General features: G+C 34.4%; 1 protein-coding gene across 3 annotated transcripts in view; it reads right to left on the bottom strand.

Annotated features, from left to right (window-relative positions):
• The window catches only part of LOC117022452 (cytochrome c oxidase subunit 7B2, mitochondrial), a 100,412-nt gene extending 92,147 nt beyond the window's left edge, over positions 1-8,265 (bottom strand). For 2 of the 3 annotated variants that reach the window (XM_033106526.1, XM_033106529.1), the window contains exon 1: positions 8,160-8,265. The gene's annotated coding sequence lies outside the window, so the exon portion shown is untranslated. The remainder of the gene's footprint in view (positions 1-8,159) is intronic. The other variant, XM_033106527.1, reaches the window with a different exon arrangement.
• Positions 8,266-25,418: the final 17,153 nt, after the last annotated feature.

The raw sequence follows: 25,418 nt of genomic DNA, 5'->3' as shown, positions 1-25,418 counted from the left end.
AGATTATTGTGTATTATTGTGGTAATTGTGCTATTGGTAAACACACCCAGTGGCAATTTCATGACTTGCATACCCAATAAATGCAATAAATAATTAAAGCTAGCATTAGGCATGCTAATAAGTCTACAGAATTGTTTCCTACAACAATTACATTAGTAATGTAAAAAGGTTACAACAGGCAGACAGGAAGCTAATCACACTTCAGATTTGATCATTTTTCTGGAAAATTCACAGTTACTCTGCTATTAAAGCTAGTGGGAAAACCTTCCTCTGGAGACTATTTCCCTGGCTCATTTTGTACCACGCTACTAGCACTGGCAGAGAGAGAAAGAGAGAGAGGGACTAAAAACATAAAAAACAAGGTTCTATAACAGGCGTAAACCTCAGCACACCTAATACAGTTTCGGGGAACAGAATTTTGTATTTTTTGCCAATAGCAAGCAATCGACACTTTTTGTTTTTATTAATGTAGTTCAGCTGATATGAGTAGACAGAATTGATAGAGAAGGAGAATGTGCTTTATCATCTGTAGACAAATTTCAATTTTCTCTTTCAAGTACAGTTGAATGAATTTTCGTTGCAACCCAAAGACAGAAGATCTTGATTACTGCTGCAAGAATAATCTTAGCCTTTGTGTGAAGAAGATAGGGAAAATAAATAGTCTCTCTGGATGATGTGTCAGCTTGTGAACTTACAAAACAAGATATATTCTTAGAGGTAGGGAAATTAAATTAAGGTGAAATGGTAGAACCGTTACAATGACAACTGAAGGCCTATTTTGTAGGCCATGGCTGGCTTCCCAATTGTCCTTTGTCCTTAGCCTCACCCCAGGGGCACAGACTACAGAACCAGAAACAAACAGGGTCAAGACAGGGACAATTGTCTGGAAATACAGGTCACTGGGGCTATGGACCCTGTCATGAACTGCTAGCTTTTCTGTAAAAATTGGTTCCAACTCCCTTCTCCCCCTCCATTCCCCTACCACCACTTTTGTTTCAAGTCTTTAGACAGAAAAGGAGTTGATAACTCTCCAGATGTATTCTCAGTTTTATCCATGTAAAAAAAGATCAATCCAATACGAGTTCAGTTGGAGTCTTTCTCTTTGTAACAGAATGCCAAGCATTCACCCTCTTGAGTGTTAGGAAAAGCTGTCTTTCTCTGTCAACTGTGCTTTATCCCCCCACCAGATAAACATCACTTGGTCAGGTGCTAAGACACAGAGTAGTAAGTTGCTCCCAGTAGTACCAGAAGACACTAGTTCAGGAACCAGCAAATTATCACCCGTCTCTCAAGTGTTCTGATTTCCCAAGCGCTCCTCAGGATACCCCCACTCAGCACTGCTCTCTCCCATCACCACCCTTCCTATCCCACCTCTCTCTCCACTGCTCAAACTAAATAGCTCACTCACAACTTAGCTGACAAACCATTCTGTACTAATAGGAGACAGTGATTTAATGCGCAAATGTACATGAATGGACGAATACAGGCCTCCCCATTTCACAACCCATCCCACCTTGGCTATGACTTTAAACCAGAAAGGTAATGAGGATTTCTCAGGCCTCATTTTTTTACCTCACATCAAAATTTGATGTAGCTAACCACTTGCAGTGTAAGCCCTGACAGCTGGATTTTCTCTTTTTTATAATGTAAGTGCCAGATATAAGCTTTGATTGCCAAGGCATCCACTTCAAAGATGGCTCTCTGGAATAAACACCTGCCGTCCACAGGAGTAGATAAAGAGCCAGGCCACACTCTAGCTTCCTTTTGTTTTAGAAATCTTGATTGAGTTAGATAACTGACCATTTGGGCTGCTTGTTTTTCCTCTTCCCACACTTTAAATTCCTGCTCTTAACTTTTAAATTCACCAATAGTGGGCCCTCAAAACCTTAGGCCCCCAAACTCAACCCTAATAAAAGCAGAACCCCAGGCCCTCTCCCTCTCCCCTGTTTTCTCAATCCCAAGAACAAGGGGAGAAGAAGGGGCTCTCAGTTTCTTCTTCTCAATTCAATAATCAAATAACTCCCTGAACTACTTAGGTAGAAATTAGGTTGAGAGTCCAGACATGCTATGGTGAATCTTACACATAAAAGGAAACATCAGAAGTGGGAGGAAGTGTTCTACAATCCCTCCCACACACTGATATTCTCCACTGGGCTTAATCATTCAGCTTCAGCTCAGCCAGGGGAGTGGCTTCCCCCCAGACAAAGGATCAGCAGCCTATCATGACATTCCTGCTCCTACCTTTATCAGTCACCTAGGTCTTTGGGTATCCTTCTGGGACTATTGTTGACAGTTTAGATTTTTGAGCCCAGAATCCACCAAAAGAGTGAAAACTACATTAATTAAATCTGTATGCATTCTATATCTAAAGCTAAAATTTTATTCCCAGTTCTAGTTCTTATCCCAATTTATGGCCAGCATATTATCCAGCATTTCTATCAGCAGTCCTGCCATTAAATCAGATGACTTAAATTCTAAGAATAAAATTCTAATATTAAAGAGACATCCCAAATATGAAAATAACTTCTTTAAATTATTAAATTCCCAAGAAAAAATTAAAGTCCAAAGATTAAATCGCCATGGAAGTTCAAATACAAAAAAAAAAAAAATTAAGTTTCAAAGGAATTAAAGTCTATACAGTGAAATTCTCATGCCCTTGTGAGCTATATAGGTCAAAGACCTTAAAATCAGACTGTTTAGGTGAAAGTCCAAAACCCATCCTGATGAGTGTCTTCTTTTACTTCCTCTCACTCAGAGGCATTCTCAGAGTCTGGAATGGGTATGTTTCTTTAGAGATTCAGAAATGATATGTCAAATGTAAGTTTTTACTAGCTACCTTTTAGTCCAAAGAATCTGGAAAGATGAAGTTGAATCTATATCATACTCCACATTAATAAACTCAGAAAGAATCAAAGATTTAAATGTAAAAAGGGAAGAAAAGTGAAACCATGTTAAGTACTAAAAGAAAATAGACAAATTCCTTTTGTCAACCAATGGCACCAATTCAACGCCAACAGGAATCTCCAATTTGGGGTGTGGCGAAGAAAGAAACCCTTCAATGCAAACGGCTCAACTGTGATACCGCAGGGCAGTAGAACAGCAGGGCTCCGTCTGAGGCAGGCAGCCTTCAGGAGATGCAGCTCTGCTCTGCTCCCCTCTGCTCTAGTCCACCAGGCCTACTCTGTTCTGCTTTGCTCTGCTCTGGTCCTGCGAGAAAGTCTTCAGTGTTTCAGCTCCAGCAGGGGAAATGCAGTCTATAGTCTTTTGTGGAAAGGAAAAGTGCACTCCCCAAGTCGGAGAGGAGCTGGCTTACATAGAAAGAAGTCCCCATCCCTAGTCCCTAATTGATCCATCCTCGTACATATAAGGTCTCCAAATCCTCACAGGTTGATTGGTCCAAAAAGCACTGTCCTGATTCATAGGAGTGAAGCTGCTCTTATTGGTTAGTGAAAATGCTAATGAGGATATAGCTACACAGCTCGCTTTGGATGGAGAAAGTCTCAGTCCTATTGGTGGAAGTACAATTCCAGGAGCAACTTTATAAGGGTTGGCCCAGCCAGCTGGAACACAATGTAGGCAGGCAGGTCAGTGCAGGCATCAGGTAGTTTAGTGCTGGCTTCTTTCTCCATGAAGCACGGCATACTCTCCTATTTGTCAATAAATGCTGGGCTCTGTTTAAATTTGAGCCCACTTAGGCACCAGGAACCCATCTTAGTAGGTATCTTCTTTCTCCGGGTCAACACTTGGAGTGAGAAAGACATTTCTCAATATGATTCAAAACCCATAAAAGAAAATACAGTACTGGGGAGCTGGGTGAAAAAGGTCAAGAGATTAAAACACAAATTGGTAGTTACAAGACAGTCACAGGATGCAAAGTACAGCACAGAGAATATAGCCAATAATGTTGCAACAATTATGTATAATGCCAGGTGGGTAGTAGGCTAATCATGGGGAATCACTACAGAAATTATATAAATGTCTAACCAGTATGCTGTACGCCTGAAACTATTACAAAATAATACTGACGCCAACTACAAGTGAAAGAAATAATTTTTAACAATAATTTTTAAAAATAAATAAAAGTTCAACATATAAATAAATTAAATAATAAGTTAATTAATTAATTTTAAAAATAGCCAAACTCATGGAATCACACAGCAGAACCATTGTTGCCCGGAATAGGGGCATGGGAATATGGGAAGTGCTAATCAATAGTATAATGTTTCAGGAATGCAAGAGAAATAAATTCTAGACATCTTCTGTACAACATTGTATCTATAATTAACAAAATTGTATTGCATACCTAAAAATCTGTTATGAGAGTAGATCTTATGTTGTTTCATACCACAACAAAATTTAAATTTAAATTAAAAAAAGAAAATATAGTGCTGATATATTTTACTACATTAAAAAAATAACCACAGACAAAAGACAAAGGATCCACCTGGGAAAACCTATTTGAAACTAACATCACAGGCAAAAAGTCCATCTAATCTAAAAAGAGCAGCAAGGTATCACATAGAAATAAAATACTAAAAGCTCCCTAGAAAATGGGCAAAATACATGACAGCCAGTTCACAGAAAAAGAAATTCAAATACCCCTTACACAAAGATATTCAACTCATTCTTATAATTAAATAATAAATAAAAATTAAAACAACATTAAAATAACATCTATCGCCTATGAGACTGGCAAAATCTAAACATTTCACAATATTCTGTTGATGAGGCTATGATGAAGCAGAGCTTTCATGTAAGAAGAATGCAAAATGGTAAAAGATTTATGGAATTTGGCAACACATGAATGACACTAAACATGGATTTATCTTTTGTTCCAGCAATTCAACATCTAAAACTTTATATTACAGATATACCTATCAAAAATGACCAGCATATAAAGTTTACTTATTACATACTATTTGTAATTGCAAAAGAATGGAAATCACTCAAGTGTCCATCAACAGTGGACAGTTTAAATAAATGATACATTCACACACAAATATATTAGTACTACACAGCTGTGAAAAGAATGAGAAGCTCTCTACATACTGATGAGGAAATATTTCCACAATATGCAGTTAAACAAACAAACAAAAAAACAAGGTGCAGAGCAGTGTATAATTTGCTTTCTTTTCTAGGAAAAAAGGAAAATATAAAAATATATATTCAGATTTGCAGGCATTTGCATTTTAAAAAATGACACAGGAGGTGTACATAGTATAGGACCTACAAAATAGTTTTCCCAGTTAGTCTGACTAGAGCCAGACTGCCTGGGTCTGTCTCTGTCACTTACAAATTAATTAACCCTGCGAGCCTATCTATAAAATGGAAATTATATGAATTCTTACCTTACAGGGTTGATATATGAAAATAAATGAGTTAACATTTGCAAAGTACGTAGGATAGTATCATGTACTTAATAAGTGTTTGTTAAAAAAAAAAAAAACAACTAAATAAGTAAAACCTGCAGGGGATAGAAATAAGATTTCTTATTGTATACTTTTTTTTTATATCACTTTAGTTTGTAAACTATGACATTTTTAGTTTTGGATGTGCGATTCAAAAACAACAGTAAATTAATACATAAACTTAAAACTGGCCCCACGCCCATGAAATTTAAAAACAAGCCACTTCCAGATCCTAGAATAGTTATCCCCCCAAGAAATCCATGTTCTTAGAAACCAGAATTGAGTGGCAACTAAAGGAAGAAGGGAATCTGGAAATATTCTTGGTTTCAGCTTCACCAGGATGTTTTTCAGTTTGTGTAACATACATTCCAGAAAACGTCTATTAATATATTAATTTTGACACTATGAATTCATCATAGATGGGAGCAAAATGCACTTAGCATACTGTTGCCTCTCTCAAAGAATGACATTTGAGACATTCCTTCCTTCCAGAAAAGTTTAAAAATTTGCAATCCAGATCACCAGATTTTCTTTGATGTACATTTTTTTCCTCTGCAATATGTTTTAAAATCCTCTTCATTTCTGTTCCCTCCTTTAAGCCCCTATTTCTGGTACTCTGGTACTGCTGAAAATGGAGACTCTGTCTTATGAAACAGGGCCTACTATCTCCTGTAAGCAGATATTTTCAATCCTATACATACCACAGTGGCTCTTCCACCACCTCTTGTTACGGAATTGCTAAGCCGGTGAAACCTGCCTGTTAGGAAGGGTTTCTCTCTTATCACATTTGCTATGGCTGGAAAATCACTCTCAACAGATTCCTGAACTGAAGCTGCAATTGATGCTTCTGAAGCCTGACGCCCTAGAGGCCCAATGAGAACGAATACCTTCTCCATGTTCTCCTTTAGGCGCTGTCTTTCATCACTGAATTGTTCAGATCTTGAATAGCATTTTTTTTCCTGCTACAGATTTTTCTGCAGCAATGAAATATGCCTCTAGTTTTCATTTTCTTCTATCCTTCAACTACATTAACTATTTAATATGTTTAGGAATTGAGTGTCCAACTGCCTAAACTGTGTATTAATTTGGGCTCTTCTCCAAATGAAATTATTGCTGTTTGGTGGAAATGGATACATGCTTTCCTTCTTCTCTTTTCTAGACATTAGTCCTCTGTTTCCTAAATTCCAGAATCATCTCTACCACCAATAATAAGATAACTAAATTGGGAGTTTACTAAAAACATCTACTGTTTAAACAAATATTTTCTCCTCTTGGGATGGATAATTCTATGGAGGAACTGTTCTACCATCAGAACATCAAGCCCATCCAAGCTTAGTCTTAACTCAGCTTCTTGCCTGGCTCCTTTCAATATGCCTCATGTCTTGCTGAGCCACGTCTTGAGTCCTAATTCTTGAGCACGTTCCTTCAAGGCACAACTATACCTCCATACAAATCTACAATGACTATATGACCTTGAAAATCACTTAATGATACTTCTTTGTGTAGTCAACAGATCTTCCTAATCTTTCCCAATCTTTAAGATGCTGCTTTTATGTCTTTTACATCATTCCTTTTCTGTCCTCCTTTTTTCTTTTGTTCCCATTTTTTCTATATTAACCCTGAAACAGAAGTTTTAAACTACTCTAACACCTTGAAATCCTAAGCAAAATCATTAGAACCAGAGTATTCCAAGCACAAGCCTTTTTTCACTTGCTTTCTTAGCCACTGTTTTTGCAACAATTTTATTGAGTTGTTTCTCATCTTCAATTTAAGAAGGTATATGCTCTTTACAGTAAGTGCTCTCATTCTTTTTTCAATTTGATATCCACTAACCCTCCTACGGGTGGAGTCTGTTTGAATCTCAGTGATCAAAAGTCATGATCAGACCATACAGAATTATCAAATTCTGAGGCACTTGAGATCAAGAAGTAGCAACATTTAAAGCTATGGACAAGTCACATGACTCCTAGACTTGTCCCTTTAATGTTCCCTCTCTTCATTTTAAAGGGGAATCAAAACAATTTCAATCAACACACAATTTGAGCAGATGTTCTATGCCACCAACATAGGCCTGGCACTAAATAGTTCTTGCAGGTACTGCTGAATATACCAGAAACACTTTGAGACTTATAAAAGGATGATACATGAAAAGGCTCTCTCTATACACAAATGCTTGTCCCATCAAGGCTACTTAGAAAAACCCATGTATGCAGAGTACCAGGGCAAGCAGCAGCAATTATTTGGCTAGGACCATTTAATCAGGGTATCTCAGCACTCCTGGTCAGATATTGCTTGCTGAGCCCTTCAAAACTTGCCTATCTTTGCTTACAGCCTGAAGTACGCAGACTTGCCTCTACAGCAGTGGGTGTTTGCTAAGAACCACTCTCCTGCGGACAAGATCGCCCTGAGCTGCAACAACTCACTACCGCGGAAAAGATGAGGTCAGTGCCTAGCCTACTACTGTCAAAGTTTAACACCCACTTAAGCACGCGAAAAGTTTTAGTCCACACTCTACAACACAGAATTCCTCTCTTTTTCACTTTCTCTTTATTCCCACTCTGTATCTTTCCTAGATGTTGAGGTGTGAGGAGGGTCTAAGAAGCAATGTCACTTTTTCCCTGAGAGATGTAAAAGAAGTAAAGCAGCAGGAAAACTACAATATTTTCTCATAACCGATAGAGATGAGCCTGAAGGCTGTGGCTTATAACTGCAGGCGTACTGATAGGCAACCCCAGAAGTAGGCGGACTTACCAACTACGGCATCACAGACAACATCCAACGGAAGATGGCGCAGACGTCAATTCTGTAGCAGCCAACTTCACAGCCTGAAGGAGCGGATAAAAACTGTCACTTCCTATGGGTAGCTCCTCCCTAAGAGGAAAGGAAGGGGTGGGTCATGCCAACTTTCTCTTGCCAAATTGACCAATCAGATCACGGATTGCCACCTGCACCGGAAGAAATAAGAAACCGAGCATTGTTAGGGGTGTTGTTCTTCTGTATGTCCCTCCACAGTGAAGGAAACACCATTGGGAGAATAAAAGTTCCTGCTCCTCAACATATTGCAGTCTCTCATGTTGAGATCTTTTCCTTCCATGGTGCAGCAACCTTTTGGCAAATTCACTGGCTCTTTCTCTCAGTTACATCTTCATCCCACTTGGTCACAAGAGAACTTTGAGATTGCCTGTGATGGCAAGGGGAGCTACAAGTCTCTCACAGTGTATCTGACATCTAAGCATGCCATGTTGTTAATTATGGTCACCATATAATATATTGTCCAAACGAGGACCATTGAAAGTCAAAGGGTGCAATAAAATTAATTCAAATTATAAAAATATGTGAGAAGTTACATTGGTGAATTTATGAAAAGTGCAATTCAAAGTTCATGTTGTTAAATTATTTCTAAAAATTAAAATAACTAAGCAAAAACTTTTTAATGTCCTTATATTGATAAACGTTAAAAATAACCGAATGAAAATTCTTGGCACATGTTGATGTATTTAAACTACTGTTTCCACTTTGTCTATAATACTGGGTCACTAATATTTTTTTTCTGAAGAAAAAAATTCAATATGGTATTACTGTTTTTAAATTTTTTAATTGCCTAGTGTCGTCTCACATATGTATTTTATGATTGATAGATGGGAAATTTGAACACCTCACTGTAGATAATAATATTTTAAATTAACAAAATAAGCTAGGAAAAATTATACTAAAGAAAAATATCATTTGTATATTTCATATTGAAATATGTAAATTTTTCAGCCCAAATCTCTTCACAAGTACTGTCTTTTTTGTCTCCATTCAGAATACCAGTCTTCAAACTTTTGTATGACACAAGCTTCATAAAAATAAGTTTTCCATAATTTATGAATCTTTTGAAGGTTTTGCCAAAGTTAGATGCTGCACATTGGAAAGCATTTTATATTTCATTTTATTTCTCTAAGAATGTGAACATATTCAATTATAATAGGAGCTCCAACATATAGGTTTAATATGTTCCAAAGTACAATTATAGAATTTCAAAATTGAAATCCAATGAATCTGTTTAGGTTATTCCTTGATTTTGTAGGGGTTAATTTAAATGGTTGCTTGTGTCATAAGCTTTGTTTTCAATAACTGCAGTCTGCAAAATCTACAAAATCTGAATTCTATTAACAATAATTTTCCAGTTGTTTAAGTAAAAATTTCTAAAAGATTTTTCACAAAATGCAACAAAATTTTATTAAAATTTTTGTTTATAAAAAGTTCAACACCTTTGTACACCATTTGAATTTATTTACAAAGTGTGTTTTTAAAGAATCAGATATTTGTAAAATCCTATTTAGGGACAACAAAGAGAGGAAATGTGCTATTATGTTTGAGTCTTTTGTTTTGGTACTCAATTTTCTAGCTTTACCACAGTTTTGTAGTTTTCATTCATCAAATTGTTATATATAACTATAGTCGTGAATTTTGACAATTGTAGATTCTATGTCAGTCGCAGTTTGGATGCATTTGTGAATTATATGCGCACCACAGCCAATTCCAAGGCTATAGTTATTCCAAAGCTTTCTCAAGAAGAATTTTTATTTTTTTACTACAAACTTGTGCTCTGCCCAATATAAATTCATACTATACTGGGGATAATTTTATCTTAAATATAATCCTTTAACTGAATGTAAAGTAATATAATAATAACATATTTTCCTTTTGAAGAACTCATTTTCAAATTTTGATTTGACTTCATAAATTGAACAGAAAAAAACATTGGAAATTATTTAACTGGTTTTCCATTTGAAGCGTCTGATAACAATTATGTAAAACTGGATTTATGTAGCAACAAACATGTCTCAACATACATGTCTCAACATACACTAGAAAACTTATCCTTAAAAATAAGAAAATCTGATTAGAAGAATAATCATTTATTCTAAAGGAAAATTTCTATTTCAGTTTTATGTGTACATGTGCCATCTGCAGCCATGTGTTAATATCTTATCTTCCAGTTCCGTCTACTTAAAATAACTGATCAGTTCTCAACATTGTCAATAGGTTTTGCTACTTTAAGAGAAACTATGTGTAATGAAACCAGTCTTACCATAGGCTAATTAACATAAACAAGAATAAAGTTCCTATGGCATCTCATCAATGTTGTAAGGAAATGATGTTGAATGAAACAATGTTATTGGAGGACCTACTGTGTTAACCATTCAAGTAGATGTTGATGATTCTTCATCAAGTCTATGTCTTCTGGTTTTCACAATAATATTATGAATGTTCTCATGGTGGGTGATAAGTATTAGCACATATTATGTATACTTTACATATTATTTATCAGCTTTCTTGAAAACAGGAATTTAATTTTAAAATATTCTTTTCTTCTTTTAAGTTCATTGCACTTTTCTTCTTTTAAGTTCATTGCTCCTAAAAAGGTTTATCAAAAAGTTAAAAGTTTTGCTAAATAATAAAATACTTACATATTTATAATACATAGCAAATCACAGAACTATCACAAGAACATTCCACTACTCTGTATGTCCTCAAGAGCAGCATGAGTGAGCCTCAGTTGCCCAGGCAGATTTTGTGTACCTTTATCTATAATGTTCCACTGAGCCCACCTTTTGACGTCTTGAGCATGGAGGTCCCCTGCATATTTCAGGCCTATACATGAACCAGGCCACATCCAAAAATTTGGATGGTACCCCAAGTGGACAGCAAAGGGAATAACATCAGATACTTTGACATCACCACCTAAGTTAAGATCAGAAGGAGTTAGCTTCCTACCTGTTCCTGAGCTGCTAGTGTCCCAGATCACTTTGCTTTATTAGTAAATATCTTGTATAATTTTCATAAGATAAATACGTTATTTATGTTGGATCTGTAAAGATCAAGACAAGAAACAATCTATTGTTGATTCTTTCAGTCTTGACTATGTGTTACATCAGAATTTTGTTTACTACACACACTTCAAACGTTTCAAAATGAGATGATGGCAGAAGCAAGAAACATGAGGTCAAGATATGACAAACCCACCCTGAATTACTTTAAAGAAAATATGAATACTAACTTTTCAACAAAAATTTAAAATCTGGTTTAAATACTATGTTGGACAGATGCCAGGAAATAAGATAAACGTTATTTTGTGTGGTATGTTTCTGTGAGTCTGACACCTTCAGAACTCTCCAGGTAAGGAGTGGAAGCAAGTCTCCTCTGAGAAAATCTTTTCTAACCCAACTACATGTATTTTTTTTTTAATTCTCTCACCTTGTACTTACTTCTAATTACATATATTTTGTTTTGTTCACTCACAGAGCTTAATCTCAGAATTGAGCAGGGGAACATTGCATTTACCTGTCTTATTTTCCCATAAATGTTTGTCTCCTCTGTCTCTGAATACTATCGTACCCCACTTCTCCATTTAGATCTCACTCAGAAATCCAAGTTGGGGAGAAGGGGTGATTGGAATGATTTGTTTCAATTGCCAGTTGGCTCTTTTCTTCGTAATAGAACATAAAGAAAAATTAAACTCAACAGCTAGGAGGAAAGCAGTCAGGGCAAAAAGATGAGAAGTACATGGTATAGGTCTAAGGGAGGCATTTGTGGAGACTTTTCGAGGAGGGATATGGAATGTGGGAAAACTGATGGGACATAAAAGGGGATTTTAAAAAGTGTTCATTGGTATTATATGTATGCACTTCTCGGTGTTTAAGAAGTCCAGGTAAATAAATTAATTCACTTGGAAGTTGATTTTTGATTGCTGTGATGATTCTATGACCACCAGAGTATAACCCTATGATTTCAAAAGGACAAAAAAATAGAACAACCAATGGAATTTAGGAGAAATTTTCATAAAATAATGCCTTGATTAAAAAAATGTTTCAAATCTAAAATAATTACCAAGCTATACTAGCACTTCTGTGTTACATCTATGATACCAGGCTACATATCCTATAACCTGAGTACACACATGATTTTATGAGAAGCTGTACTTTATGCTTCCTGGCAAGTTTTTCCTTTTATTATTATTTTTTTAATTAACAGCTTTTGGGTAAATTTACAGAACTGACATCTCCATTTATTTAGATCATACGAACTGCTTGTTTTATAGACTATTTAAATTTCTAAAACTCTACCTCAAAAACTGATTTAAGATTTTCCTTGTTTCAAATTGGTTCAATTGCCAGCCCACCATTTGGTCTGAAGTCAATTAACTAAATAAAGGAACAATTAATGGGCTGGTATAATATCAGCAAAATGATATGACATCTTCACTGTCACAATCCCAAAGCTCAAAGTGCTTTTACTTAATTGTGCTGTTATTTTTAGCTAAGTTTGAGGAAGAAATCACTCTGCTCTGGTAATTCTTTTCCCTGCAATCTGAATGACCTCTCATTTTGACACCCTGCTGAGAAAAACATACATGACCCATTTCTCTCACAGTTTTGTTTCGTGTGTTATAAATGTAGAGATATATGTCTTCTCTGGATTTTATTGAAGAATGAATGATTCTTCCTCTACATGCTCTCTTCTATATTGGTGTCACAGGTCAAATGGAAATAATAGCGTGGGTTATTTTTCATAGGCTGCAGTTCTGTACTGATTATAAAGCTAATTATTCAAAGACCATGTTTTGGTTTTGTGTGTGTGCTTTTTTTTTTAATCTCTCAATGTGGAGAATCTAGGGTTAACATATATAAATTCCATAGTGGTTTAGTAACTGCCAAAAAAGTGTGAAATGTCAACATTCACTAAATAGGTCATTGAATAATGTTAATATATGTGACAGATCAAAGATGGCTGCAATTCTTTGACACCCCTCCCATTGAGAAGTAAGGTCTATGTCCACTCTCCTTGAATCTGAGGGGACTCCAACTACTGTGACCTGCAGAATATGGCACAAGTGCCATATTTGTGCTGGTTTGTAACATGCGCATTAATAGACTTGCTGCTTTCACTTCCTATCTCTTAGAATGCTTGCTCTGGGGAAATCTAGCTTCTCTGTAAGAAATCTGATTAATGAGGCTGCAGTGCTATAAGAAAGCACAAGGTAGCCACATAAAGAGAGAAGTCCTCAAATAGCCACCATGATGGAAGCCCTCTCAGTCCAGGCATTAGGCCTGTGAGTAAAAACATTCCTGTGACTCCATCTTTTCCTGCTTTTGGACTGAAACTGCAAAAGAGACTCCAAGTGAGAACCACTCAGATGAGCCAACAGAACAATGAAAAATAAACCAATAAATTGTTGTTTTAAACCACCAAATCTGGTGAAAGCTTATCTTAATAAACTTTAGATAACTGGGATAGCACCCAACATTTATTTAGCACTTAACTGTGTGCCAGGGACTTTTCAAAACATATTCAAATAAATCAACTCATTTAAACGTCAAAACCACTCTTGCGATAAGTGTCTTTATGTGAGTGATGAGGAAACTGAACAGCAGTGGCATTAAATTAAATGTCTAAAGTCACCCGCTATTAAGTGATACATGAATCTGGAGCACGTGGGCTATCACTATGCTGACCTACCTCTAGGTAATAAGTGAGGCACCTTATTGTCATCTTGCATATCTCAGTTTGTAGTCTCCCATTTACAATATTGTGTGCTTTTGCCTGCTTAATAATTCATGCCAACATTCATTAAACTCATCAAAAATATTTTCAGCTTCATCATATCAGGTGGCAAGATGTATATAAACTGTGAAAACACTATAAAGATAAAATTTGAAAATAATATACCAATAATATAAAATATACCAATAATATAAAAATACCAATAATATAAAAATATATCAATATCATAAACATATGACTCAATTACTAATATAGTATTAGACATACTTCTTCCCTCAACAGAGAAAAAGAAATACTAACTCTTCAATAAGAGTCACTTGTATATAATCTTCCATCCATACAATGTTACCCGCATATACCATGTAACTTGAGAGTAACATTAAAATATTGAAAGTAAAATAAAATACTAGATCACATGTAATCTGTTCTTGAAGTGTATATAGCCAGGAGTAGTTAGGAATTCCCAAAGAGGAAACCACGTTAATACAAATGGTACAACAAATAACTTTTTAATAGTAAAAGTATTAATTTTGCTTTTATAAATCTTATATACTCAGAGTATTTCTGCCCTTACTCTATTTTCATTTCCATAGCTTCTCCTCTATCTTTAACCTATTCTTACATAATATAAAGATCAATTTGTGTTCTAAGGAAGTAATTTCTTGCCAATTAATCATCAGGTAGGAGAAACGACTGATTTAGTGTTGTATTTACAGCCACAAAAACAACAACATGTAATACAGGTGGCTAGATCAGCAACAACAATTTGAGTGTGTCCACAGTAGTATCATAATAAACATCTATGTATCTGTGTGAGTAATTCAGAAAGAAGAACAACAACAAGCTTAAAAATACATATTATGTTAATTGAAAAACACTTCTTGTTTTATCCTTTCCACTATCTAAGCTTATTTGCTGTGGCCCACGGTTAACTTTTAATTGCACAAGATTTGAAAATTGATCTAAAAAGAGTGAAGTGGTATCCCTGCTTTGTAAAGTATATAATTTCGTTCTGCTCCTGGCCAACTTTAAAAACCTCGTGGACCTCCTCTCAAAATACTCCTTACCACTATTTTTATTTTTTCTCACTCTTTTACCTCCTTGATACCACCTTTTACTTCCTATTCTCACTGTAGGAAGGAGTTCGGTATATGCTAGCAAGACATAGCAGAGCACTAGTATGTTATTACTAAAACGCGGTTTTCATAGAACAGCAATCAAATATCAATGTTCTACTTCTGAAACCAGTGGAACCAATGCTATCCTACAGCTTCTTATCAGAACATCTATTTTAAAAACAATCGTATTGTCTGAATAAGGTATGTTATATAACTTAAACCACGATTATTTTCAAAGAATCACAAATTTATTTGAGCAGTTAACTGGCAAAAACGCTCAGGTATAAAGAGAAGAAGAATTTTCAACAATGATATGAGTGTGAAGCTGATCTTTTTAATTTTCTATATATATTCTCCTACTAACTGACAGGTGAGGAAAAGACAGTCAAGAACAGTAAAGTTATATTTATTATTCAATGAAAATATACAATTTTGCAACAAGTTTGAAATATATACATCTGAATCCGCCTCCAATTGCTATCAAGTCAGAATTATGATTATGAACCCATAGTAATACATTTAGTTGAGAGCATTAAAAATGGTTGTTTTAGTCATAGTATACAACTTTAAATTGGAATTGTATGAAGTAATCTGTTTTGCCTTCTTTTAAGTATTTAAGTATTATATTATCAAAATGTATTAATAAAGTGAAAACTATTAGCATACTGTCCTCTTTGGCAGTCAATCAACTAAATTCAAATTATCCAATTAACTAAACCTGGAAATTGCCAAGCACTGTGATAGGATCCTCAGTTTGTCATCAGACAATGGGCACATTGGTTTTAATCTTACTAAACTTACAAGACAAAATTGTGAACTTATGATCATAGCCTATTCACCCTTTATCCAAATATAGTCACTTTACAAATGAAAAATATACGTTACCAATTAATTATACTAAGAAGTATCAGGGATGGCCCCAGTGAATGGGGATATTAGTGTTGTGATTTATAGGAGGTTGTCAACAGACAAGAGCAGGATAAAGGCAATTGAGGTAAAAGATTAACTTGAAAAGACACGAAAATATGATCATGCAGATTATGTGTTAGAAAATTCCATGTAGTCCTGAGCGGCTAGATCATAGAATAGGTGCAAGGAGAGGATGAAGGTGACATTAGAGTTGGATTGTGTTGGGCCCTGAATGCCATGGTAAGGAATTCATATTTATCTCAAAAGTGGTAGAGAACAGAAACTTGAAGGCACATGTGAAATGAACAGAACTATTATGACATCAGCAGGAAGAATAAGTGGGGTTGGAAAGATGAAAGCAAGGACCCGGAAATTAGGCCACCACTTGAGCAGAAACGCAAGGAGTAATTGTGTAATGGAAAACAGATTACACATCACTCAACCTTTCTGATGGATGCCAGAATTTTAGATCTGTTCTTTAAGAGATGTATTTGAATAATTCAGTTAGCACAATCTCTACAGGGCATTTTGAATTCTATGTATGGTTTATTCTTAGAGTGGCCAGAAGGTTTTAGTCTATTCACAACGCAATCTTTTCCAAAATAAAGAGCAATAGCCTTTTCCCTCACTGTTGCTTTTCTTGATAAAAGAAACATTAGACGTAGTCCTACAATGAGTAAAGAATATATTGTTCTCATTTATGGAATATTATATGTTACATGATTTATTGGTTAGAAAATTATGCACTTAAACATACACAAAAATGGAATGGTACGTTTACCCTTTTCATTTTGCATGCAGAAAAGAACGGGATTTTTGTTCTCATCTCTCCATTGCACTGGCAGGAACACCATAAACTACGGAGGGAAGTAGTTTGGGCACCATACTACATTATATTTACACTAAGAAGAGCGTAGGCAAAATGCAAGAAACTGGAGTAAAGGAAGAAATAGAAATATTATCAGAATGTTGAAGTAACTTGTCAACTGAGATTTATCCCTCTGTTAAAAGCACCCATGTATCAATCTGTTTAGTTTTCAACTGATAAATGAACATGAGGCAACTTGACAATATGATTCTACAAGCAGACATATGGGTCTTACTTAATAAATGATGCCACTGATTAGCATTTATCTTAATGCTAATGATACAGATTCATGAATCTGTTTGCCTAGAATACCAAGTTGATGAATGTTACCCTGAAGAATTTTCAAATGAGAACATAATCCAAAACAATGTTAAATGGATGACATTATTTTACATTTTCCAGAATGAAATGAGGGATAGTTTTAAGAATTCACATGATGGATGCCTATTTGACATAAAGAAAACATACTAGACTATAATAGCAAGAATTTCATGTAATTTTTCTTGTGAGAGAGATTAATTTTCAGAATGCACAGAGGGTGATAATACAGATTAGGTAACACTGTAAACAAGTACACAATTACTGAACCACCTCAGTGTGTATTTTCCTAACCAAGCGGACAGTATTGAGCTTCTGCTTACAATTAATCGGGGGAAAATTAACCTTTTACTATTATATTCCAAAAATAAGCTATGGAGAAATTATTTATAGATTAAGACAAATGGAAATGGTAAAATTTAAACAATTGATGGAATCCAGTTTGAAAAGTTATAATACTTTTACGTGCTCCATTAACTTATTTTTCCTACCTCTCTATTTAAGCTTGGGTTTGGGAGCAGTTGGGTTGTTTGATTTTGACTTCCACTTTCTTCTCCATTAGCTGTTCTTCTCTATTATCAATATTGAAAACAACAGGCAGACACTTTCTAACTAGTATTCAGTACAGTTGGAAACAGGATCTGGTGATCAATGAGAACTTCAAATTTTTTTTAATTTTTTAAAAATTTATTTTTCAATTACCATTGATATACTATATTATATTAGTTTCAGGTGCACAAAACAGTAGTTAGACATTTATATACTTCACAAAGTGATAACCTTAATAAGTCTATCACCCATCTGACACTGTACATAGTTAATACAATATTATGGGTTGTTTTCTTATTGTTGAGTTTTAAGAGTTTATTTTATGTTTTGGATACCAGTCCTTTATCAGATATCTAACTATTATGTTAATTTGTACACCTGAAAATCAAAGACTTTTTTTAAAACATAGCACAAATCCCTACACAATAAAGGGTCCATATATTTAAATATTAAGTTTTTAATAGAAATGTTCTCACAAGAATAGAGAATTGCCTTAGTCAGTCTGGGCTGCTATAACAGAGTACCATAGACTAGGTGCTTAAACAGCAGAAAAGTATTTCTCACAGTTCTGGGGGCTGGAAGTCCAAAATCAGAGTGCCAGCACAGTTGGTTTCTTCCAGGTTACAAATTGTTGACTTCTCGTATCTTCATGTAGTAGAGAACAGAGGGAGGAAGCGGAAGCAATCTCCCCTAACGCTTATAAGGGCACTAACCCCATTCATGAGTGCTCCACCCTCCTGACCTCATGTAATCCTAAAGGCCCCATCCTTACCTCCCAAAGCCCCCATCTCCTAATTCCATTTCATGGTGGGGTGGGATTTCAACACATGCATGTTGAGGAAACACATTCAGTCCATAACAAGAATTATATTTAACTGAACAAATACAATTAAATATGGAGGAGACTTAATTAATGTCATTAAACCAAACAAAAACTAATATACTATGTATTTTATTAGTATGTATTCATATAGGAATGTGTGGTGAATATGTGCATGTTATGGAAAATCTGTGGTCAACTATTTTTCTCTCAGGTACATTCTCTTTTTTAAAGGGTATAAATCAAAAGCCCGAATTTCTCTTCAGTTGTTTCAGAACAAGGAGGGTTACATTCAGAATGTTTCATGATATATTATAAAATTTTAAAAGACTTTCATTAAAGTATTTTAATGACAGAGTGTTCAAAGTGCTTCCTTTCATCAAAATAATTATAGGTAATTTCTGAGCTAGATATTAAAAGGCATAAGCTCACATATTTTTATAAGTTAGTCTCATTCAGTTTCTCAGAAATTTACTTTAGTCTTACAAGTTAGGATTAAGTTACAGGTTGCTATACTTTATTAATTTTCTCTCATCAGAAGATATATACCCCTTTAGTTAATCAAAACCACATAGTTCAAGGTTTTTATTGTGATGCATCAGATGTCATGGGCTCTATATCTTTTCTTCATCTGTGTTGCCCACAAGGATATTTTCCAGCCATAAAAACTTGACAAAACTATAATCTAGATGATGATATTGGTCATGAAGGGAATTCGAAGTGAAAACTAGGAATACTCATGATAGGGCCAGGGCTTCAAAAGTGACATATAATGTCAGAAAAAAATACTGTCACCAATTTAAAGAAATAATTTTTATAAAGAGAAGAAAACTTTTAAACAAAAAATATTCCAAAGATATTTGTTTATTGTTTTAAATTTAAATAGAAAAAAATACATTAGATAGATACAATGTTTATAGTTTAATGATTCCAGAGTTTAGCTCCAACAAATCTTAAAATATAATTATCTAAGAACAAATTTTATAGAAATTTAAAATCTTAAATTTAAATACTCATTCTCCAGTGGGAAATTGAAACCTGAATTATTTCACAATGCTATGCTCAAGTATATATTTTAAGAAGCGAAGGACGTTTATTACCATGAGTAATAAGTTTAGCTTTGAGAACCAAGAAGTTTGCTTAAAGAGACAGCATTGAAAAAAATATTTCATTACAAATAATTTTAAAATACTAAGCAAACATTTAATAATATTCATTTTTTCAAAAACAAATTTGCGAAAAAATTATAATGACTATGTGTTCTTCACTCTAATATACCATGGTAATACTCTTACATAGAATAAAATCATCACCTTCAGGAGGTCAAGTGTGATTACTGATAAGCTCAAGGAATATGTACTTTGCAAAAGAAAAAAGAAAAAAAGAAAACCGGTATTCTCATAAAAATCAAAACACCTTTATCCCTTACCAAATTTTGAAATGTTTTAAATGTTACACTTTATTATTTGTTATTCTGGTTGAGCAAGAATAATGAAGCTCAAAAGATAACAAATTTAGTTTTTATGATATGATAAATATCATAAACAAACATTATTAGCAAATAAATTAGCAAACATTACTATTTTTCTCTTCTTCCATAATAAAGAATATTTTCAACTGCACAATTAAACAAACAATTTAAAATTATTCAGAGGGCAAGCAGATAAGCTTTTATTTCTTGGTTTGTGTAACACTCCAACTGAAAAACCAATCAGAATACTTTATTTTTATTTCTTCTTCAGTTCTCAACATTTTTAGTGTAAAATTGTTAAGGAATTTTTATCATGAAGATAAACCAGTGGAAAAATGTAACCTCCTATTTACTATGGCCATTCAATGTCTTACAGCATAGAGCATGACTGCATGAAAACTGGGTTTGATTCATTTTACAGTGAAATTTCCTTAAAATCATAAAAACTGACCTCATTAACCAACAATAATTTGTATGTATCTTGAAAAATGAAGTCTGATTTATTGTATATTTAAGCTAGGAAATAGTATACATCATCAAAATGACAACAAACATGTTCCACTATATTAGCAAACATCTGCAAAGATAAAATGCAGACTACTATTCACAAATACAAAACACTGAAAAAGAATAAGTCAGTCAAAAGTTAACTGAAATAATATTTATTTTCTATTATAGTTTCTTTTCCTTCCCTCAAAGGGAGGTGTTCTCCATCAACTGTGTTATCACTGATTTAATCTAGGTATAATACCTGATTCCAATGACACTTGTTATACAGAAGGGAAAAAACACATAGCTCTGGTTGTCAATGAATGATATCAGTAATAGATACTCTAATCAACAAGTAATCTGTTGAACTAAATGAAATGCAAATGATAGATGGTGGTTCAATTTAAAATGGTGAAATAAAAGCATTTATAATTCACTCCTTTCCTATGAAATCCTTCCAACAGTAACAGAAATAATGAAAAACTCGGAAAAACAAAATGAAAACCACATCTGCAATCACAACTAATTGATAACTAACTATGATAAATAGCTTCCAAATTCAGAGACATTTGCATTAAATGGAGAAAGAAAATTGACTGGCACATGTCTTGGATAGGATATAGATTTCACTGAGTGTCATGGTCCTGAGACGTCCTCCAAAGACTGTCACGAAGAGGAATGTAGACAGGCAAAAGAAAAAAAAATTGTCTTCATAGAATTCCAGTTATATATTCCCAAATGGTAGAATATGGGGGTAAAGAAACAATTGCTGATAGATTATACTTGACAGTCATGAAGCAGCCTGCTGGATAACATAGACTACTAGCATTATAGTGGGAAAGCACGAGAAAGAGATGATAATTACTAGAGTACTAACAACACATAGAAAGTAAAACTGAGACAGTTTTACACTGTGAGCCACATACGCCACCTGAAAGCCAAAAGTAGAGAAAAAATATGGTCCCTGGGCAGAAGACAAAACAGATTTGGGGAGATGGGCTTAAAACCTGACATTTAAATAGCTGCTGTGGACTGATCTGATTCATTCAGTGAATAGCTAGCTTCATTCAGTGATTAATAAAAAGAAACCAGCGTGGAACATAGACAAAGGGGGCAAAAACACAATGATAAAACAGAGTTTTTACCAGTGAAAAAGTTTTTTTAGGAAACAGAGGAAAAGTAGATATAGATTGTTCTCTGTAGTTTCAAACAAATTATAGGTATGATCTCATTAACCGAGATACTCAAAAAAAGATATCATTTTCAATAGTGATTATAAAAACACAAGAAATGAAAAAATGAAATGGCAAAGACCAAGAAATAATAGAGAAGAATAAAACCATTATGAAACTGAAAATTGCATTATAGGTTACAAAATAGCATGCAATTGAAAACTCACTTGGGTTATGGTTGGCAAAAGTTGACAACAAATTAAAATATACAGAAGTGATTATGGAGAATATTATAAATAAGTATAGATGCAAGAGATTTAACATAATCAGCATTTTGTAAGAAAAAAAGTTATTTAGATACATAATAGGAAAAAACTTTCTTGAAATTAAAGATTGAAATCTGGTCCAAAAATATCTTGTCCCCAAAATATCTTGCTTTGATTTAACACTATCTACATTTCGACAATCTCTTCAGTTTAGTTTTTTTTTAAATTGAGATAAAGTTAATTTTTATTATTTAGCAACAACATTTATATATGGGATATTTGGCTCCTAGATTTATAAAATTCTGTTTTTTAATCAATCAATAAGTCTACTCTTCTATACAAACATATCTATTTATACAATAGTATCTGTCATGATATTCATAAAATATTAACAAATTGTTAGTGGTGGAATTTTTTAGATTGTTTTTAAATTTCTGCAATATCTATCTTTATTTTTAACAGTCATGTACCATTTTTACAAATGACCATGAAATCATTCAGATTAAAAAAAATTGGGGGCAGATTCCCCAAAACTCTGAAAATATTTATCTGTGAAGATATACGTGCCCCTATGTTCATTGCAGCATTATTCATGTTGGCCAAGACATGGAAACAACTGAAGTTTCATTCGATAGATGATTGGATAAAGAATATGTGGTACATACATACAATGGAATATTACTTGCTCATAAGAAAAGATGAAATACTGCCATTTGCGGCAACATGGATGGATTTTAAGATTATCATGCCAAGCAGAATAAGTCAGACAGAAAATGTCGAGAACCATGTAATTTCACTCATATGTGGGATATAAAACTGAAAGCAACAAATGAACAAGACAAACAAATAAAAACTAACAGACACAAACAATAGTTTAGTGGTTACCAGTGGGTAAAGGGAGGGGGTGGTGGAAGAGGATAAAGGGGGTCAAATATATGGTAACGGAAGGAGAACTGACCCTGGGTGGTGAACACACAATACAATATATAGATGATATATTATGGAATTGTGCAGTTGAAACCTATATAATTTTACTAACCAATGCCACCTCAATAAATTTAATAAAAATGTTTTAAAATGGAAGGCAGAGATTAATTGAGAGGGAAAACAAGAATAAGACATCTCAATTCTTGTACTACCTTAAGATTCATAGCCCTCCCTTCCATAACTCATACAGCAATCAGGTGATTTCTCTAAAACAGAAGCATGGCATGTTTGTCTTCATCTCATTATCCTGCAAGAGTTTCAATAAATCACTACTAATCCAAAATCAAATCCAATCTCTTTAGTAATTTATACAAAATTATCCCTAATCCAGCCCCAGCAAGTCCTTCCAACATCAACAACTCTCACGTCCCATATTCATTCTTCCCTCCCACTACCCTGAGCTATTTGTAGTCAGAGTTCCCCTTGATGTTCCAAATCTACATCTCTTTTCATGCTTCAGGTGGTGCTAAAAATGTGTTTTGTTGTTTATTTGTGGACTAAATAGAGGGGCTAGAACTCCAAATTATTGTACAAAATTCAGTTCACTATCATCTCTATGTAGCCTTCCCTGCCATCACTCTTTCTTCTTCCCCATCAACAAAGTTATAAAATTAAGTGCATCAGTGCAAAACCAAGCAATATCAGAGCCTGAGGCAAAAGGAAATATTATCAATACTGATTCCACCTTTATTTAAAATATGAGTGTTTGGCTTATCATGGATTTTGCATGAATTTTGATATTTTTAAAGTATTCTTTCAAAATATTATTAATTTGATTATTGAGGTTTTAGGTGTCCCCATATATTTTTTTAGTGCCCGAGATAAGTGTTCACTTGTATCACCCAGTCTTCACTCTGCTCTATACTATTGACACACTCATTACACTCCATAATTATTTGTCTACACATCTATCATCAAAACCAGACGATGACCATCTGTAGGAAAGTAACTGGTTTTACCTGTGTGCATTTAAAAATCAGCACAGTACCAAACATGAAGCAGGAGCCGATTTAGTAAAGATGAATTAAAACCCAGAAAAAAAATCACCAAAATTCTTCAGTCTTTAAAGAATAAAATCTTCCACAGGGAAGAAAATACCTAACCTAAATGGAGAGACATTATTTATTTCAAGGTAGGGAAATCTTAGTTTGAGGCAAGTCATGAGCTAAAAATAATTAAGCAGTCAAATTAAAATTGGGTATTCCCCCCATAAACATCTATTTGTGGCACGAAGTATTCGGTGTATCTACCAGGTATGATCAAAAAATATCATGAATGTTTAAGTTTAAAAATATATATTACAGTAAAAGACACATACATTGCCATTAACCCCCCCCCAAAAGGCTCCCTCACTTCAAACACACTCATCCCATCATTGTTCTTGCCACTTTCTGAAGCAGCTCTGGAAGTCCTCTTTCGTGAGTGTCTTTACTTCATCCTCCATTGTGACAACACTCTGTGTCACACATTGCTTCTGGAATGGCAATTTCTGTCAAATAAAAACATTACCCTGTGTTCTCATCCAACTTATTCACCAGACCTAGTACCATGCAACTTCTGGCTCTTCCCAAAAGTCAAAATGACCATGAAAGGAAGAATTTTGAATTGAGTGAGGACATTGAGGCAACCACAACAGCTCAACTAAAGACACTCATGAAAGAGGACTTCCAGAACTGCTTCAGAAAGTGGGAAGAACCATGGGATAAGTGTGTTTGAAGCGACGGGGAGTCTTTTGAAGGGGATTAATGGCAATGTGTCTTTTAATATAATAAATGTTTTTCTTTACTTAAACACTCACCGTATTTGTTGATCAAACTTCATATTCCAAGAATAAGCTTGTAATTAGTCTAAATGAGAACCACGGAACATTAAAATTGAAGGAAACCTTACATATTATTTAATATAATATCTTTCTCTTATAAATAAGGAATCAAGCCTGAGAGGTTAAGTGACTTGTCTAAAACCACAACAGAGTCAGAACTTGAAATCAGATCATCCATTTCCCTGCCATCACCTGGCACTTTTCCACTAGAGGTTTTTCACAAATCTAGTAAAGGGGAACAATGGAAAACAGGGGAGTGGAAAGTGAGATTTTTTTTTTCTAGGCCAGACACAATTACCAGTTCATGGGAAAAATAAACCACAAAATTTTTATGTATTGCTTGAAACATGGTCACTGCTAAGATGAGGTGATTGAAAAATGACCTTTCAAAGTTTATTCCAGCCCTGTGCTTTTCTCTTAATCTCTAACTTCTGTAGGATTCATTTCCATCTATAAAAGAAGGTGACTCTACACTCTGCTTACTCTAATTCAAGATTTTTGAGGTCCAATTTAAAATATACATCATTCAAATAATCTGTATATGCACAAATACAAGGCATTTTTAACTGTGGATTAATCATGTAAATATGTCATTATATCTAGTCATGCCTGGAGGAAATTAGAAGTATTATGTAGTAGTTAGTGGCCAATGTGGAGTTGAAAGATAGACT

This window comes from Rhinolophus ferrumequinum, chromosome 5, assembly GCF_004115265.2.
Source record: "Rhinolophus ferrumequinum isolate MPI-CBG mRhiFer1 chromosome 5, mRhiFer1_v1.p, whole genome shotgun sequence".
Taxonomy (NCBI): domain Eukaryota; kingdom Metazoa; phylum Chordata; class Mammalia; order Chiroptera; family Rhinolophidae; genus Rhinolophus; species Rhinolophus ferrumequinum.
Note: the sequence above shows the minus strand (reverse complement) of the source record. Positions and strands in the feature narration are given on the sequence as shown.